This window comes from Empidonax traillii, unplaced genomic scaffold, assembly GCF_003031625.1.
Source record: "Empidonax traillii isolate 1590-97213 ecotype Southwest subspecies unplaced genomic scaffold, ASM303162v1 scaffold33:size3420811, whole genome shotgun sequence".
Lineage (NCBI taxonomy): Eukaryota > Metazoa > Chordata > Aves > Passeriformes > Tyrannidae > Empidonax > Empidonax traillii.
Window position 1 is genome coordinate 1,695,812 of NW_020955226.1, and position 10,278 is coordinate 1,706,089.

Sequence of the window (10,278 nt, forward strand, 5' to 3'; positions counted from 1 at the left end):
GGAGAAAGGGGAAAAAGGAGAAAGGGGAAAAAAGGAGAAAGGGGAAAAACCAAACACCTGTATAATAGATAATAATAATCCCATCTTTACTCAATGTAAGGTCTCACACACAATATTGTACCAAATTCTTCCTATTCTTAGTTATTTCTGCCACTGCAGTTTACCTCCAACTGATAATTTAGCTTTTTCAGGTAAATTGTGCCAAAGCACCTATCTGACAAGTTCTGTACAGTTGTTCATATTTCATACATTTCAAAATGACTTTGCTTTTAGCATAAAAGTAACCATGTTCTGTAGCTAAGGTAGTTGCATTGCAACTAAATATGCATATATATCTGACAAAGAAAATGCATTTCTTATCAGGTTGTGCATATTTTGTGCTTCTCAAAAGTTCAGTTCATTGCTTCAGAAGCTGAATTTTCTGTAAGATGCAACAGCTAACTTCAGTGCTGCTTATTAGCAACTAGAGAAAACTTCTGCAAAAAATTCTTCATTTTTGTGCCTAAAATGTTATCTTTTCTCTTTTCAATAAACACGAGATGCCAAACTAAACATGATGGTTCTTGACTGTTCACCTAACATAAAGATGCACAATTAAATATGTACTAAGTGCAATTGATTAACTGGTATTGCCTGCAGCATAAAACGTGTTATACTTAAATAAAAGAGAATATTATAACTTGCTTGATGAAGTGCTTTGGCTACTGTCCTGACTGAAGAACAGATGTGTACTAATGACTTCCCGTGGCAGAATTCAAGTACTGCTAAATGGAAACTGAAGGTCAGAGAGGCACACCCTGAAATAGAGAGTTTAGTTGAAAGTACATTTACTGCCCAAATGTAAATGGGAACTCTCAAATAGCTGCATGGCCCAAGCGGTATGTTAAACTTCTAGAAATATTTAAAACTGGACAGACTGAAGAAATTAATAAGATATTTTAAAAGATGATATGGAGCAGGAAAACACTTGTAAAAAAGCAATAAGAGCAGAATGAATATTGCAAAGATCCAATGTAAGAAAAGCTATGCAAAAGTATCTCATCTGCAGATGGGACATTTATTTCAGTCTGCAAGACAAAAAAGGAAATAAACTGTATCAGGAAAAGTATAGAGAGATCAAGTTGATATGAATTGATGTACATTATTGCAGTGATCAGATTTCTATGTTGTGGTCTCTTGTGAGAAATAGTCAAAAATTGAGAGTTAACATTTCCAAAGATCCAAGAATTCAGTTGACTAAAATACCCTATGAGGTCTGCTGGAAAGTGTAGCATAAGAGCACTTCAGAGATACACAGACAATAGCAGTGCCATGTGAACATGAGAAGTCACTGGCTCATTGTTTGCAGCAGAACAGTATTTGATTTGTCCAATGGAAAATTCAGTGGAAATTAAGAGCAGGTTAAATTGCAAAGGGAGATTCTGCTTTATAGTCTTCACAATTATTTTGTTTGTCATTCAACCTAAGATAGCTCACAAAACCAGTATCTAAGTTAGACTAATATGTATGAAAAGCAAATCAAGGACATTACTGTGTCTACAGAAATGAAGCAGTCCTTGCAAAGAGAAACAGATGAACAACTAAAGTATTAAATAATTCATGTAGTTGAGCACTTTGCAAGAAATGCTCACTGTGAATTGCATATGGATATCTGGTTTTATTACTGGAAAACTGATCTTGAAACTCCAGAAAAAAAATTTGTGTCAATAATTTTAAATTCCAAATGATATTGAAAAGAATTGTATGAAGATCAACAAATAACTACAATTATTGTGGAAAATTATGAATAAAACATTAAATTGCAGGCTGTAAGCCCCTAGGCATTTTGCACCATTAAATGCATTTCTATTTTTATATCTCGACTCTCTCTGGAAAAAAAAGAAGAAAATTAGGAACTTCAAAAGAAAATTACAGTTCTTTTGAACACCATCTTTGTTATGAATAAAAATTACATTGAAATGAAAGTCAGCTTCCAATATAGTATTATTTAAGTAGAAAAGAGCAGGAATTCATTCAACAAGAGAGAAATTGCAGAGCAGAATCTTTCCAATATAGTATATTCAATTTTGGATACAATACATATATTCTGATGTACTTAATTTTCTGAAATTGCCATTATATATAAAAAAGTGTATCTCAAGAAGATAAAAGTTATTGCAAGAGATTCAACAGAAGCAACAATTACAACCATTACTTTCTCTTTGTGTTAGAAGCTCATGGTCCCTTGAAAATTTAGTTTGAATGTCTCTTTGATTTCTAGATTAATTAGATGAGAAAACTTAACGATCTTTTGATGCATTCCATTTTACAGTTCCTGTGTAGACCAAATAAAGAAAATGTTTTCCCATAAGCATATATGTTGTATAGGAACTAAAGTGCATTGTAACTGAATTTTTTGTATTTTTGGTGTAAACCTTTTCTGTTTTCATTTTATGTCACTTCATGAAGTAACAACCGTTGTTTCAATGAGTATGATGTCATGGAGGACTTCTGTTGCAAAGGTATGTGCTGTAAACTCCATTACTCACAGAAGTACCTCTGCTTCATGATTTAAAAATGTTTACTTTCTTGTTAGTGGTGCTGTTTAAACATTTATACCTATCTCTTAGTGCAGTGTTTCTACCTTCTGATTCTTTTTAAAAGCTGCTTACTGTTTTCTGCCTTTTAAATCTGTGAACTCATTTGTTTTGAACTTACCAAGTAGCCATTTCCTTCCATTCAGTATGCTTTTTTCCAAACATTCATTTTGCAAGTTTTTCATATATGTCATTGCAAGTTTCTGTGAGGCTGCTCTTCATCACTGGCCTTACATTGCCTTAATTCCTAACATAAAAGCATTGGCCAAATGCTTCTAAAACCAGCTGGGCTGCACACACTGCAGTATGAACGCAGTGCTCCGCAGGGCCCAGCTCTCTTCCTCTGAGGTGGAAAGTCATAATAAAATAACTGTGTGCTTGCTTTTTAAATATCAAAGTAGTTCTATAGGAGAATTAGTCATATATTTAAAATCAAGTACAAGGGGATAGGTCTACAACATACACACCACACTATTATATTTACTATTAGTAATTGTGAGATCTAGGTATGCATTTTAATTGTCAGCTTCATGAGCCCTTCCCTCCTAAACCTTCTCTCTTTCATCATTTTAGCAAGCTCTGTCCTGATGCAAGATATTCAAGTCTCCTCATCCTCTTAGCCTATTTCAGAACATTCAGAAACCCTTTTCTGATTTATTGTCCAAATTTATTACTGATCAATAAATACAAATAAGATAATACATCAAAGTCTAATTCCATATCTGTCAAAGCTAATGATACCCCTATACTGTAGGCTCCCTAACTGGCAATAACCAACAAAGGAAGCTACGGGTTTCACAAATGAGATACTTTTCTACATTTATTTACTGAGAGAAAGTTGACCACATTGTAACTGAACCAAAAATACTGACTGGATGGCATAAATACAAAAATAACTATACTTTCAAAGGCCAAATACATCATATTTAGTTGTAACTTGCAAAGATCATCAGACCAAGCTGGAACTATTTTAAGTTCAGCTCTCGAAACAGAAAATGGGTATTAAAAATTTTGGACAGGATGATCACTGAACACCTTCTCACTTTACGCACAACATGCTTTATATGCATTCCCAACATCCAGTGAGTAAAGTAATACTGAAAAAGCCACAAAAAACTACTGTTTGCCACAGAAGAAAGCAGGAGAGACTCAGAATATGGACAAATCCTGGAAGTGTCCTGATGTTAGGTCAAAGGTTGGACTCGATGAGCTGAGAGGTCTTTTCTAACCTATCTGATTCTGTGATTATGGGAATCAAATGAAAAATCTGTCAAGTTTACTCTTCTTCTTCACATGGTGGCCAAAAGATGGCTAAGGAAGAATTGAGAGAAGAAAAAAAACAGTCTTTAAAGGTATTTTAAAAAATAAGCTCTGTAAGAACAGAACCCATGTAATTAAGCATTTATGTTCAACTTCTTAACTACATTTTCAAATAATTTTCTGAGTCATATGTCACATTATTAATCTCATGTCTAAAGTTCAGACAGAACTTTTGTTTTGTGTAGTGGCCAGCAACAACTCAAAAAATACAACATAAAGGGGGGAAAATAGTAAATTTTGTTAGTTGTTTTTAAAATTGCACCTTCATGTAGGGAACTAATACTTTAAATATTCCATAAGTATGGCTAAATAAGTCCAAAATACAAAACACCTGGTAGAACTGGGTTGTAATAGAGCAGTGCTTTTAAATGTATGTAAGTGATAGGTTTATCAATAAGCCAGTGTCAAACATGGAATAGTGCTAGGGAAAAAAAAAAAAGGATACTGTGTAATTTAAGGGAGCATAAGGCTTAATGGTCTTAAAATGCAAGAGAAACAATAGACACGATCCATGTTATGCTAAACTTGCTTCTGCATAATTAACATTAGGAAAAAATTCACAGTAATACAACTATTTTACTATTTTACTATTAAAAGAAATTAGATGTTTACTGTTATTTCAGTTTTGATGAGCATAAAATAGAACATTTTTAATTAATTGAATGAATCTTTGCAGAGAAAAGCTAATGCCACTAAGACAACAGCAAAGTAGAAACAAAACCAGTATTTTGAATAGTTACTGACTGTGAGGTTGACTAAAGTCATTTGTGAAAGGGTATCTTTTTTTCACTGTAGGAAAAAAGAGTGGCAACTAGAAAAATTATTACTATTTCAGAATGCACTTGCTAACTACTCCATGAACAAAATGTCTAAAAAGCAAATTTGGCTTAAGTAAGTAGCATCATGAAACAGGGAATTAGGAATGAATTCTCCACAGACAAAACCACTGCAGTCTGCTATCTGCCTATAAGAAAGTGCCCTAACCAGAAAGTGTCAAAATTTTAGATGATGAATTAGAGACGGGTGCCTCTTGTTCTTGCTTTCAAAATGCACATTTACTTCCTGTTTCAGCTTAAAAATAATAATTAATTGAAAAATTACTTTTTGATGACTACTGTTATAGAGGGAGAAAAAAAAGAGGAACAAACAAAAAGGAAGATGGCATAAAGCTGATTCGCAGACAGATCATCATGTTCAGTGTTTCTTGTTCACTATAGCTCCCTTGACAGTAGAAATACTTGGTATACCAACTTTTGATTAGCATAAGTAGAAACATAGCATTAATTCCCAGAAGGCTGTTAGACAGTCAAGGAGAGCAGGCAACTGATCATATAAAAAGCAGCAGTCAATGTATTAATAAATCAGCAGATCTCCAAGTATTTCCTAGAGTGCCAAGTGCCACTTGGGAAGTGACATAGTATCTAACTTCACAATACACATTACTGATGTGTTTGAATTGCCAAAAGGAAGCAACAGTTCACACATATTAATAGTATTTTCTGCTTTACTAGGTTCTAACAGCACCTCTACTGTAGCCAACTCAAATGACCTTTTATCTGAAATATACCTCAGCTGTCCAAGATTGTTCCCACCGAGTATTGTAACAATACCTTTAATTTTCATTATGACTCTTTTGATATTGAAGTGGTACCTACCTACAATAAATCAATACTGGAGTTCAAAACATCCTTAAATACAGTTGAATTCTGTGCTACATGCACATTTTGTCAGATGACATGAAGGTAAATTGGCACTGAGTTTTCAGAACATCATAACTGATGGAAAAGCTGTTGCTGCTCATAAAATCATGAAATACAAAGCCTTGCTCAGATGGCTGGAGAACAGTTTCAGTCAGGCCATTTATATCAGATAGAACAATGGTCTCAAATCATGTAAAAATGCATTTGATAATCACCAGACAAGTGGTATCCTCTCTCTTTTGGGGTCCAAAAGGACAGGGAAAAGTAACACAATTTGCAGCAACCCTCTCAGGTGTCTACAAAACACGCCAGAGGTAAGAGGGATATTAAAAGTCAAACTACAGAACAAGTGCAAGGTCTTCACCACTCCCATTTTTCACTTGCAGTCTGAGTGCCAGAATGGGTAGGGAACAAGAAAAGCTGTGGTATAGAAGTCTTTTGTTCTCTTTTCCAACTAGGAATCTAAATCGGTAGTCAGAACACTAATGCTGCTAAATTGGAGGAGTTACAGAAGCATCACATCAGGAAGTCAAAATAAATCCACTGTGTTTTGACACACTGCGTGAATGATGTCCTCTTATGTATTACCACAGAAATATGATGAAGAAAAGCATGTTAAACCTGAAGCCAAGTCTCTACTAAGTCTGAAGTACAACACAACATTGTCCCCCTTGGAATATTCACCAGGGAAATGAGTAAAATCTCCACAGTGATCTAACATAGCTGTTCACTTGACACTTTTCAGGTAAATTGCTGAACTTAAGTTTGATTCAGGTGTTTGTCACTGCAAGCCTGGAGTCTGCTCTAGTAAACAGCAGTTTCTGAGGTAACCAAACTTGAAGGTCAGCTAACTGAAAATGTCTTAATCAAACAAAAATTTGATCCAACAAATAAACTGGTACATTCCTCTAAAGCCAACCATATGGTTAGCCTGACAACCCGACCAATGAATTTGTAACTCATAAAATATTACACAGTATTAAGCAAGCTGCTGGAGCTCTGGCAATAAAGTAATATTGGATCAGCTCCTCTCTGTACATGCCTGGATTTATTTCCAAACAAGATAGCACAAAATGCATGAAATAATATACTGAGTAAGTATATACTAGACTAGAAGCTATATACTAGACTGAGAGGCTCAGTCCCTTCAGTTTGTCTGAATTCCTTTGCGTTGCTCTGGCCACAAGAGAACAAAAACCAACCACACTTCCCCAGCCAAGAACTTCCCTGTGATTGCAGAATTGTTACAGAGGCCCTCTGGCAGACACAAAGCTGGCATTTCTACCCCAGGCCCCAGCTCCCGTGCAGGAAGCACAAGGGGCAATGCTGGACTTTCTCTCTTGGAAGGCTGCTATTTAGGGGGCAGTTGGATGACTTTAGAATATCTCCAAGACTGCTCTAAACTATAGTGGGTTGGCATAAAACTGGTCTGGGAATCAAATAGGACTGCAAAGCTCAAACACTCTTTTTTTGGCTCAGTCTTCACTAATTAGTTATGAGGAATTCCACTTTTTGCTCAATCTCCTTTCTTGTTGCACTTTCCAAGATTTTCCAAGCTCTTTGAATTCTAAGAATATGAAAATTAAATATTGGAATAAATACAGAAGGTCTTAATTACTGTGAATTTTCGAGTTATATTCATTCAAAGGACAAATATTAATAAGGAAAAGAGATTTGGTGCCCCCCCCAAATCATCACATTTGAACTTTAAGCTCAAACAAACCAGGCAAACTTGAAGAATATTTTCTTTAGCTAACTTTAATAACCTTTACATCTTCTCTCAGATTTTGTCTCTACATGCTGAACTGTTCCCTTTCTTTTTGCTGGAACACTGCTTGTCTCAGAGACTGGCATTATGTATAATAATTTTGGTTTGTACTGCATGCCTCAAATAGATGCTTACCTTCATTTTTAATTCTTTAACAGTTACATTGCTTTCTGACTTGCAGTTTTGATTGGGTGTGCTGGCAATGCCATATGATTCTTTTGCACCAAGTTTCTTTTTCCTTAACGCTCTTGATTTTCCTAAAAAGCTGTTTGTAAAAAGCCATGCAAATTAAAAGATACTGAGAAATTTCTGTGGGTGGAGAACATGTTAAAATAATTTATTTGTTCCTAATGGCAATGTGGGAATAACAACTGTGCTTTGCCATTAGTCATAGCTTGGAATCACACCTAACAGCCAATAACATGCACAAAACATCCCCCTCAGCAGCAGAGTATTGTAGAAACATTGACTCGTTAATTCTCACAGTGTCACGTCCAACATGTGATTAGGACAATAGGAATGAACATTCTTCCTATTCTACAGAGGACAAATTAAAGCACATTTCCTCTAAAGCATGCTGCATTAGAAGATGAGATCTGCTTGAAGCAGCTAAACATTTCATGCAGATTAATCTCACTGAGCTGGTAGCTAAGCTAGCTCTAAGAGAATCACATCATGGGTGTCCAGAACATCTTCACTGTCAGCACTGGCTAAGAGGCAAAAAGATCAATGCTTTCTGAGTTTAATAACTGCACATAGAAAAATAAATATAGCAACAATTATTCCTATGTAGATACAGTATGCCTGTGCCCCCCACTATCTGCATAATCACACCACATAAGCAAATGCTAATTTCAGCAAGACCTATTAAGATACTGATTTAATTTCTGAGTTACTGTTTATAAATTACTTGCCTAAAGCTCTTACTAATACACCTTTAGAAGCAAAGCTGGAATTAGGCTTCTCGGTTCTGCCCACTCTTCAGTTCGTACCCACTGGTGTACTGCATAACTACAGCAATAAGAACACAGACCTTAGTGGTTTTCAAGTGTATGTGAAGGATCAGCCCTTACCTAAACTGGGTCCCTGGAAAACTCTGATGTTTCATGTAAAGATCCACTTGTAAATGTGCTTTACACCTACTGCCATATGACAAAAAAACATAAGGTGTCTGCCATACACCAGAGTTCTACTTAGATGTTTATCAAGAACTACACACACAGAAAGAAAGCAGACAGAAGACATTAGAAAATACATTCCACTCCTGTTCTTTTAGATTGAAACTTACACTCTTCTGTATCCTCATGTGGCAAGCAGCCATTTCAGGTATTATTTCTCCACCAACAGAGTCCCTTTACCTTCAATAACCTTAACATCCTTCTCTGGTAACCAGAAGAGAAAGTGAAGGAGTTAAGAAGGAGAAGAGAAAAAGGTGAGGAGAAAGAGCAAAAGACATGCAAAGAGCAGAGGAGCAGCTGCTCCACAAGGGAAAGCAAGCTGGAAACTAGCACTGTGGGAAGGCTGGCATGAGCAACTGCACCAACAAGAGGCAGGATATAAAGTAGCAACTCCAGGACAGAGCCAGAGACAATGGTCAGGATGAGACAGAGTTCAAATCACCCAGCACGCCTGCACTGGTTAGGCTGATTCCTAGCCATGAAACTGGAACTACCTTCTGAATGTACCCTAGATGACGTAACAGTGGGATCATCCACTTACAAAACAATGAGAAACGCATTTCCCCTTCTGCTGACCAGAAAATAGAACTTTACTGTAGATAAGAGCCTGGCCACTCTAATACATGCTGCCATCATGCACAGAGCAGAACACAGCTATCACTCTGAGGGCAATGCTAACATTGCAGGGAAAATGCAGTTTCTACTATGGTTGAAATCCACATAGGAAGCACAGGAAAATTTGGGCTACTACTGTCATGTGATTCTGGTTTCCTTTCTCTGGAGTCAGCCTCAACATGCCGTCTTTTTAATAAAAATCCTAAATCTTGTTTTTCAAAACCCATGTAGATAGTTATTATCCATAAAAAAATTAGTGGGTGGAAAACTCAAAGTAAAGTCCAAGATCTCATCTTGAAACACTTACAAGAGGGTTAAATTAAATAGGGTTAATTTAAACAAAATCAGGTTGTCAGAATGCTTCTTTGCTGACATGAAGGACAGTTAAGAAAGAACAAAAGGTAAAAGGTATAAAAGGTATTTGGAATACCTACTCAAGCAGCATTTTTATTATACAGATAATCTGAAATCAAAGAAGAGCAAAAAAAAAAAAAGAAAAAAAGATGGTATAAGACTTTACTAATACTACTTAATCACACTGATTCATACTAGACCAACAAATCCATTAGAAATACTTAATAAGGAGAGATAAAATGAGTTATTTCTATACTTCATTCCATTCTTGCATTTAAGGCTGCCCTAAGCCCTTCATGAAACTTAATGGCATCTTCTAGCCCTTTCCTATTCCATTTATTAAAAATTGGAGAGCATAAATGTGGAAATCCGTATTATTGACACATTAAGACTACAGTTACATAAAATAAATCAGAAATATTTATTTCTCAAATATACACTCCAATGACCTTAACATGACATTACTTTTTGCTGTCTGATACAACTCTACCTTTACATATGTAATAACATTACTTTGCTACGATTCATACATTTTGAACTTTCTGGCTTTCAAAGGCAATCTGAGTCTTTACCAGTCATTGATACAGACTTTAGACTTCATTAATTTTTATCTTCTTTAGACCAGAATGAAGGAAAATATTGACACCTACATTTGAAGAAACAAAACAGACTGAGAGAACATTTTTGCTTTTACGTGATTTCTATTTTTAAAGGACAGTTAAATACACAGAGTAAACTCAGGAGAGTTACTACAGAAGTGTGGCTGG

At 35.6% G+C, this 10,278-nt stretch overlaps 1 long non-coding RNA gene across 1 annotated transcript in view; it reads right to left on the bottom strand.

Annotated features, from left to right (window-relative positions):
* The window catches only part of LOC114073745, a 27,972-nt gene extending 18,346 nt beyond the window's left edge, over positions 1-9,626 (bottom strand). Inside the window, exons 1-2 of the long non-coding RNA XR_003574381.1 lie at positions 9,592-9,626; positions 8,653-8,746 (exon numbers count right to left, since the gene is read on the bottom strand). This is a non-coding gene — a long non-coding RNA (uncharacterized LOC114073745). The remainder of the gene's footprint in view (positions 1-8,652; positions 8,747-9,591) is intronic.
* Between the last annotated feature and the right edge of the window lie 652 nt (positions 9,627-10,278).